This window comes from Limulus polyphemus, unplaced genomic scaffold (assembly GCF_000517525.1).
Source record: "Limulus polyphemus unplaced genomic scaffold, Limulus_polyphemus-2.1.2 Scaffold65, whole genome shotgun sequence".
Lineage (NCBI taxonomy): Eukaryota > Metazoa > Arthropoda > Merostomata > Xiphosura > Limulidae > Limulus > Limulus polyphemus.
In genome coordinates this window covers 1,239,115-1,249,892 of record NW_013665675.1, presented here as the reverse complement: position 1 = coordinate 1,249,892, position 10,778 = coordinate 1,239,115, and positions in this window count along the sequence as shown.

The following is a 10,778-nucleotide window of genomic DNA, read 5'->3' as shown; positions in this document are numbered from 1 at the left end:
ACGACAGTGCATTTGATAATAGTCCTGCCGTGTAGATTCTCTTGTAAAATGCCCTATCGTGAGATTATTATGCCCAAACCTGTCCTCCTCCATGAGGCATTTCATAAGTCATGAATTGTATGAGGACTCCGAGTTCTTAACACCCACTTCAACAGTCCAGTTGCACAGAAATGCATTAGAGTTATTCCCGGCGAATTGGCCGCTTGTCTTCATATGGAATAGCGTGAATACCCGTTTCGTTCTTCAGCTGCTTTAAATAAGTAACGGTTGAACGGATATGTCGTGGAAGCAGGTTGTGTACACATGATTGGTATCATTTATTCAGGCGGAAATCCTTCTTGATTATGTTGCCTATTGTTGCCTGTGCCACTTGAATGGCTTTTGCCACTGACCTTTGTGTTCATCGATTATCACCCGTTACACGAAGCCACACTTTACTTACCACTGCTGTGTAGAAGTTGTAGCAGGTCTCTTTTTGAATGCTCCTTGTACCCTAAGTTGATCCATATTCCTCTATTTTCCATTGCTATTATGTAAACGGGATTTGAATGAATGAATTAATGAACTTGGCAATAATTTAGGTTATAAATCTCACAACGGGATTTCAACGTCTAGGATATTTAGATACCCTATCTGAACACGTATTTATGATCTGAGCATAGCAATATTTTGTGTCGGAAAGGGATGATATATATACCCTTCGTAAACCGATCAGTTTTCGGTAGTATCACACTACTTACGCAACGCCAAACAACGCAAAAATATAGTTCTGATAAATTCTGTTCCACCGCAATTTTATACCTGTTGTGACTGTCAGTTGACGTACTTGTTTGCTTATTAAATATCGTTTTAATATATATATATAAGTGGTATATAGATATAACTGTTTTTGACATTACAGAATACAGTATTACGTTACGTTATTACGTGTTAACAGTTTCAACAGACATAATGATGAAATATTTTAAAACAGTGTCATCAGAAAGGTATACTATTTTATCTAAAAGTGTGATTTCATGTATAATTGTGCAAAACATTATTTTTACTTATAATTATATGCTTAATTCAAGCATCTGTCAGGTGGTAACTTTTTAATTTACTGTAATTGTATTTTTCAGTATTTTATTATACTCTGATATATCTAACTTATCATGCTTTCATTCTTAAAATATATCTTAGGTATGACTGTTATGACATGCATTTTTATTTCCATGCTGCACATTTCTGAAAAGAGTAAGTTTGAAGTGTATGACACAGAAACTGTTCGAGAACTACGTGTTACTTTAAACAAAGAATTAACCACATTAATAATTGCGAAAAGAATCAACAAATTATCCAATGTATCGCAATAGTTTTATAAAGAGCTGCGACTCATGTATCCTGGGCTTCATATTCATTTTCTTCAATATATCAGCCCACCTGTGGCTCAGCGATGAGCTTGATGGCTTATACGCTAAAGTTTAGGTTTCGATACCAGCGTTGGACAGAACACAGATGACTTATTGTGTATCTTTGCGCTTAACAACAAACAAACAGATCAATATATTATTACGTTATTAGATGACCAACGTTGAGGATTATTTTGTGAACATGATTTAAAAGTATAAAAGTCCATTCTATGAATTGTCTGCTACTTTTATTATTAATACGTTGAGAAATTATCTTTAAAACCCTGATATAAAGTTATCCAAATCTTTTCTCTTAAAGCATTCTTCCCTATACAAGGCATATATTTTTTGTCTTTTTGCTCCATTGTTTCAGATCTAAAGACATTAATATGATTATTTAATAATTTTCTGTCTGTTTGCAAGTATACTGTGGTATTATGTTAAAGCGACCTGTACCATCTCAATAACTTTTTTTTCGGTCCGAAGAAGGTCTAAAGCTTTTGCTGTATTTTTTTTTTTAATATTACACAGTTCACAAGAGCTGAAGTTTCACACGTTTAAATAATATTTATTAAAATAAATTACAAAATTAGCTTGCTGTCTTCTGAGTTTGATCGTTCCGAATTTTGATTCATGAATAATTTTATTTAATTTGCTTATTTTAGCGAAAAGCTCCATAATGTATTATGTGCGCTCTTTTCGTGGCGGAGATTGAGGCCGGAATTTTAGCGATATAACTTCGATACTTACCTCTAATGTACTGAGGGATGATAAGGAATTAATTATCCTAAAAGGGTTGAATCATCATATTCTTCACTTAAAATATTATCAAGTTGCAGTTAATAATAAACTGTACAAGTCATTTTTTTATTGGCCCATCATGAACCAAGTTGTTAGGGCGCTCGACTCGCAATCTGCGGGTCGTGGGTTCAAATCCCCGTCACACCAAACATGCTCGCCCTTTCAGCCTTGGGGGCGTTATAATGTGACGGTCAATTCCACTATTCGTTGATAAAAGAGTAGCCCAAGAGTGGTGATGACTAGCTGCCTTTCCTTTAGTCTCACACTACTAAATTAGGGACGGCTAGCGCAGATAGCCCTCGTGTAGCTTTGCGCGAACTTCATAACAAACAAACAAACCTTTTTTATTTCCTGTGAGAGGTAAAGCCTTAGTTTCAAATATACACGGAGCTAACAGAAGTTCAAAGTCTTCAGATTTCACAGTTTGATGTACTCTTGGCCTTGTGTCGTGTAAATCTACTGCGTGTGGTTACTTTATTTAGTTTCAAATCTACACCGAACTAAAGAAGTTCAAAGTCTTCAGATTTCACGGTTTGACGTATTCTTGGCCTTGTGTCGTGTGAATCTATTGCGTGTGGCTATTGTACTTTAATTCCCCGAATTTTCTGCCAACGATAAGTACTCTTAACATCTCTCCAAGCTGTAAAATAAATAATGCACTGACATTCGTTAGTGGAGGCGTTACACTACGCTATCTTGAGGATGTTACGTAGGATGAGAAAGGGCAGTAATTCTTCATAGTTTCTCACTGACATGAAAATAATCATATTAACGAACAACCATATCTGCTCTAGTAATGCTAATATCTAATATCTACTCTAGTAATGCAATTTCGGCGATTCTCTTAAATTTACTAGATATATATTAGTGTGAATAATGTTATATTATTTTTCTATAGAAACATAATGATCGAATGATCGCTCAAGTACATATCTTTACTGGCACATAGCCTGGCATGGTGGTTAAGGCGCTCTGCTTGCAATCTGTGGGTTGCTGGATCGAAAAACCTTGAACAAACATACTTGCAGCTTTCGGGCGTTATAATGTTACGAGCAATTCCCCTATTCATTGCTAAAGAATAGCCCAAGAGTTGGCGGAGAATGATGTTGATTAGCTGCTTTTCCCTTAGTCTATCGCTTCAAATTGATGGACGACTAATGTGCAGATAGTCCTTGAGTAGCTTCGTGCGAAATTCCACAAGCAAAAGAGACACCAACTTCTAGCTGTTCTTAAAAATATATGAAATATTGTAACTTGTTTCATATTCAGAAGGTTTAGATGTTTTTCATCAAAGTATGGTGGTATATTTTTATATCACGTGGATATTTGCTTTTATATGATGTCTGGGTTTGGTGTATCTTAGTAGGAAGCGCATCCGAAAGGCTTGGCTTAGGTGTGAGTCCACAATATACTGTTGAACACTATCGCACTTTGAGTAGCAAGCATAAAAATGATACCATCTGTTTTGTTATTCTGTTAAGATAGTGATGCAGAAGGTGAATGCTGGTTGCTGACCGTTTCAAAATTATAATCGGATATTCCTTGAGTTTAGCTTATGTCTTGCATATGCCATAAGGGATGTTCAGGTTGAAAATATCAATAGCTGAGCAACAAATGGAAGTATATATTTTGTGTTTTACCTTTGCATTTTAATTCATACATTTCTTTGAATTTTAGAAATAAAAATATAAAACTATGTAATCAGTTACATTTGAGAAGTATTAATGTTTAATTAAGAGTAAAAAATACAAAAAACCGATGGTTTTCGGCCCAATGAAAAACAATCTTTATTATTAGTTACAGCCGACTAGTTTCGGTAAAACAGTTACTATCATCGGATTTTACCTTTTATTGTGCCAAATTACCTGTTTTTGTGGGCTTTTTTACTGTTAATATAGTAGCACAATGTGCCTGAAAATAAATTATTCATGATTAATTTTAAAATAATATCAAACGTTTTAGTGTAAGTAAATGCAGTTTCAATGAAATGGTCTACTTAGTATAGCACCATCTATTTCTTTTGTTTTTACTTTTGTACTTCTAAATTTAAACTTCTAATTTTACTTCGTTTCAAAGCAGGTGCCATCCCCAGTGGTTCTACGATAAGTCTTCAGGCTTACAGTGCTATAAATTTGGTTTCGATACCCGTACTGGGCACAGTACAGGTAGCCCACAATTTAGCTTTATGCTTAACAACAACCAAACTAAAATCAAAGCAGTTACAATTCTAATTGTAGTACTTTGTAGCGGCTAGGATGTTAAAAGGTAGTTCGTTTTTTTTCCTTCTATTTTTAAAGATTTACACGCGATTATTCCTGAAAACAAAAGAAATTCAGATAAGTATGTTAAATAAGATAATTGTATATTTATGTAATTCCTGTATAGAGTCTCTTTGAGGTACAGGATATCTTAATTAATAAAAGGATGGCGTTATGCTTTTACTATGCATAATTTGTACAGTACAGAAAACTAACTAGATTTATACCCTCTTAACAAATTAACAAGTACTTTATTAATTAGACGAAAGGATGATATTAACGAAATGAAACACATTAGCAAGGTACTGGCAAATGAAACTAACATCAATCTAAATATGCACACACAAGATTTATGCTTCATCAGAACTTAGAAATTTACTCTATTATAGTGATTTATGTAATATACAGCTAAAAAAAACCTGAACTACTTGATGATTCGGAAGATTATGAAGTAATGCAACATCAAGCATATTTGTAGCTAAATCAAAACAGGGACTTCTTTTTAATTTCCCCTTGAAGTTTACAGAATGGAATAATGTATGCTTCTTTTTTCAGCCACACACACAACAGATTTATTATTCAGTAGAAACGAAATAAAAAATGCTCGTATTTTGAAGCGTGACACACGCACGATCTATCGACTTTTTCTTTTCTGTAAAAACGCATTATGAAAAAAGTAAATAAGTCATTAATTAATTTTGTTAATCAATAATGATAATCATATCACCGTAACAACAAAGATAAAAAAATCATTGACATTAAAAACTAGAATAGTTAGTTTCAGCTAAAAGCGAATCATATTGATGAAATACATTATTCTAGCACCCATATATCATACTGATCTCTCTGGTAATCTTTATTCAATAACACAGTCGCTGTATTGGTTTTCTGTCAACATCTTTTGTTTTCCGGACTTCTTTTCATTCTGTAAGGTATTAACGATAGATTCAATACGTTGAACATAAGTTACTTCAGTTGACAAAGGAAATATGAAAAGTAAACGTTCGAAACATTATATACTATATAATATAAAATCTATAGTGAAAGTTTTGTTATAAAACCTTGTGTAGGCTTCTACTCATCCTCAGAAAAAATATCATACATAATAGATATTTTTCTCTTATTCACCTATCATGATAAACGTGTTCATGACGTGTAAAGTATTTCCACCTTATTAGTGTAGTTATGTTCGTGTTGACGGGATAGGAACCACATTTCTAAATCTTCTAATAAACTACGAATTCATTCGATACAAATATGGCGTTGCCTCTCTACTCTGCACCTTTTGGTTTCCAAAAATCGACAACAACGTATAATAAGTCATATGTAAAAGGTCCACCAGTGGTCCAGCGGTAAGTCTGAAGACTTATAACGCTAGAAGCCGAATATCGATACCCGTGGTGGGCACAACAGAGACAGCCCATTGTGTAACTTTGCGCTTAACAACAAAAATCCTTCTTCTTTGTGAACATTGGCAAATTTGCCATAACTATCAACAATTGTGAATATTATATGATGAAATGAGAGTACATTTAGGCTTCTGCAAACAGTTTTAGTTTTCTAGATGAAATTCATTGATCATACGCATACTTTTCCGTTAGATCTTCCGTATCTTCGTACTACAGTACAGTCCATTTATAATATAACAATCGTCTATTTAACATACACCCACTTGGTTCATTTCTAGCAGTATTAACTGAGATCTGCCATTAATTTAAAAAATCTATCGTATCTCCAGTCAATCAGTTAAGGTTGCCTTCTGATGACATCAAACTACCAAAAATGATTAGAGCTAAAAGTCAACCCAGTAATGCGTATATTTAATTAGATACAGTGTTATTCCGTTTTTACTTATAAACTTAGAATGTATTATTTCTTCTTTTGATTACCTTCGTTGTTAGCGATATTTTCAGCCGTAATCTCAATGATATCTCATAAAGTTCGGCCAGTTACGAAGACTTGGGTTGGTTCGAAATCCATATTCTAATAGTAAAGAACATTTTTAACATTTCATAAAACCGTGAGATTAAATCAAAGAACTTCAGTTATGTTATCCTGTGCATTAAACGAAATATAAAGACATTGTTTTATATATAACATAAGCAAAAGATATAAGTATAGTTTTATATATGCCACCATCAAACACTAAACTGTACATCATCACCGATGTAGACTGCCATTCATCAATATATGACTCTATTTTGTTGAAATTTTTCAATTAAAAGAAGCATGACATTGGCAAATGTGTTTCACGGCAAAATATAATCCACAAAATAAATCATCTTAACTATGATATAAAGTACCTTTAATATAATTTAATATACATCATATTTTTTTTTAGAAATCAAATTGTAGGGGCACAGGGCCAACACCAAATTTTGGTTTGCCGAAGGAACTCATGCGACCCTACTTTTGACTCATTTAATTGCTTTATTTAAATAATACAACAAATTGCCTCTTGCGATTTCATATCACACACATGCATAAAATATTTATAATTCCACTGTGGCATGTGTTATTGAATGCCAACCTGGCCACTAAACATTACAACCTTCCTAAGCTAAATATAATCATAGGTGTCTTGTGTTGAATTTAAGCTACCTATGATACAGGTAAGTAGTCTTCTAAGAGTATCCCAAAACAAAGCATTATTACAATAAAAGAGCGAATTAAAGTATAGACTGTGTTAAATTGTTAATCCATTTAACTTGATCGCCCTTTCAGTCGTAAATACACTATAATGTGATGGTCAATCTCACTATATGTTGGTAAAAGAGTAGTCCAAGAATTAGCTTTTGGTGGTGTTGACTAGCTGCCTTTCTGTAGTCTATCACTGATAAATTAGGGACGGCTACTACAAATAGCCCTCGAATAGCTTTACGCGAAATTCTAAACAAACCAAACAGACTTAACTTAGTAGCAAATACACATTCTAAATACCAGAAAAAGTTCAATTTCAATTGAGCAGATACACAAGAAATGTCTAATAAAAATAGTTTACTATGTTAGCAAATACAAGAAACACGAGCTTACAGTCTAACGAGCACTATAATAACAATCTCTTTAATATGGATTCAGATTCGCTAACAATTTCACTTTTCAGTCATTGCTTAAAGTATCATAACCATAACTTGCTATTAGGATATGTTTCATTAGATTAATTATGCCCCCCAGTGGCACAACGGCATATCTGTGGACTTACAATGCCAGAAACCGGGTTTCGATATCCGTAATGGGTAAAGTACAGATAGCCCATTGTGTAGCTTTGTGCTTAATTACAGACAAACATTACGTTAATAACACATATACATACACACAAAAGAAGTAGGACACAAAAACTAACATCTTCCAATGACTGATTATTTTATTTTCCTTTGTATAGTAGGAGTGCTTCTATATCCGGAATTATTTCAACCTCAGTCTAGAAATTGCATCATCTGTGATCTTACTGTTTGCCCTTCATAGTAGCCTAATTACAACGCTTAGATCCATTTTATCTGCAACAAATTAGCTTATGATGAGAAGATAATTACGATTGTTTTCTGAAAATTGATAAAATACAACATCATAATGTCTTTAGAACCTTTTTTTTACGTTCCTTCCTTCCGTACATAAAATTAACCAACAATCCAAAAAAGATAATATATATACCCACTTTTGTTTAACTAAATCTGGTTCTCATTCTTTGCATAAAGCTTTAACAACTGTATTTATAAGTTAGTAATGATAAAAACAAGTATAAGCCCCTTGTTGAAGTTTGGTTTTGGGCTTGTATAATTTTTCCTTTTGTTTGGCCTTTGTTTTATTCTTGTAATTTTCTTTTTCTTTCCAAAATATAGTTTTCAACGGTTTGAACATGTTTCTAATAACATTTCGATACCCGTGGTGGGCAGAGAACAGATAGCCCATTGTGTAGCTTTGTGTTTAACTTCAGAACAAGTAAGCTTGTATTTTGGAGATATTGCATTTAAATAGATATTCACGAAGATATTGTTATGGTCTTAGAATAACATAATGTAAGTTTACTTTAGATATGAAGTGGCGAATTTCAAATGGAGAAATAAAATCATAAACGAGTAAAAATGTAATTTAGGAGGATGCAAAATATATTTGTCTAGGTTATATATTAGGAGGATGCAAAATATATTTGTCTAGGTTATATAACCTGGATAACAATAGCTTGTATTGTTACATGTCTTTAATTCACTTTCATAAGCAAAAATAACAAAATGAGAATTGTGTTTAGAGGCTTATTCGGTTTTGTTTTGAATTTTGCACAAAGCTACACGACGGCTACCTGCGCTACCTAGTCAAAAACATACACCGCCAACTCTTGGGCTACTCTTTTATCAACGAATAGTGGGATTGACCGTAACATTATAACACCCCCACTGCTGAAAGGACGAGCATGTTCGATGACGTTGTGTTTACAGGAACATTTCGTAAGAAGCGATATTATAGTTCAAGTAATATTAATGTGGATTACATGTTAATAAAAATAAAGAACTACAACTACATATTGTCTTTAATGACCATTTGAACTACTATACGTATTTAATAAAGCTATTTGGTGAGAATTATCATATATCCTAAAAAAAAAAAACCAACTGATTTCATTAATTTTAGCTTTTTTATTCCTAGCCATTTAGCAGCGAAATGTAAATAGCTTGTATGTAAGTAAGAACTAAAGAAATAAAAACTACCAATCGTTTTTAGTGTCTCTTCTTTAGCTATCATTCTTAATGAAAACTACCTTTATAAGTGTATGTTTAAGAAATATACTGCTATAGGATAGTAAACACTTAACGGACATGCAATACTCTTTACTAGACACGTGTTAAAGTAATCAGTATATTATGTTAAAGACTTGTAGTAGACACGTGTTAAAGTAATTAGTATATCATGATAAAGACTTGTAGTAGACACGTGTTAAAGTAATTAGTATATCATGATAAAGACTTGTCAAATATTATGTTCTTTTAGCTAATCCTTCTAGATAGGAATTTAATGTTTATTTTATATCTAAATTCGTGAAATATAATAATACCTGAATCAATGTATTGCTGTCCTGCCATACATTACTTATATGTTGATTACTTAAATTGAATTTAATGAACTAACAAGAAAAGAGAAACTGTATTATTTGCCATAAAAGCATTTTATTTCATAGTATATTTGTTTATACTAATAATAAATTAATTCTAATACAATTATCCCATTAACCAATTAAGTAATTTGTTACAAGATCCGTTTTACACGTACCTAAATAAAATCGCCTAATTTGAGCCTATTTGAGTAATAATTTAAAGTGAAAGACATCAACTTATAACTGGCAACAGCTGGTGATAATACAAGTGCGTGGGGTCTCACCATTAATTTACACACACACACACATATATATATATAGTACATTTGCAATCACGAAACAGGATTTATATACGGAGTTAACTTAGAAACATCCAACTCAGTGTTGACATTATACAACAACGACCGCAATCCTATAGTTGTAGAGCTTAAACATTCACCCACGAAGGTATTACTGCTTACACCTTTCTATACGTATTTTCTAAAACGCTACTGCGGTCCTATAGTTCACAGAACACATAATATTTCTAATATTCGATTTCTGTTCTTGAACTCTATCATGTTTGCCAAACAGATGTCTTCGCTCACGTGAAGAAAGGAATTCAAAAGTAACGTGTCTTTCATATAGAACTGTTGAAAGATCTGAAATTCAACGCTGAAGAATATTCTTAGTCAGCACATTAATTTGACAACATAGCACTAAGACCGTAAACTATTTAGAGAGATTAGTATAATGCCCGCTTATAAAGCAAATATCCATCTTTATGTAAACCGTATAATTGGTATTAATTGCACCAAATATAGACATCTTAAATTTTCAATGATTCATGTAGAGTTTTGGATTAGGTAATTGGCTTTTTTATTAATCATTTTTATTATTCATACATATTTTGTGTTTTAGTTTTGTTATTACACTAAAGTTAATATTTGAAACATCTTTAAATCAAAATCCTTCTAAACCAGGATTTTTGCTTCAAACCCAATGCCATAATTTCAGTTTTTGTATTAGTTTAGTAATTAATAGTGCTTAGGAAATGATAATTTATTTTTATTTTTCTATGTTCTACGTAAGAAGCGTATTTTACAGGTTTATCCAAATTGAATACTACTTAATACGAAATACATTAAGTTATATTTGTTTCTGCATTAATATATTTTAAAACATATCCTGCTAACTTTCTTATTTTCTAAAGTCTCTTTCTCTCAATATATAAATATATGTATATATATATATATATATATATAT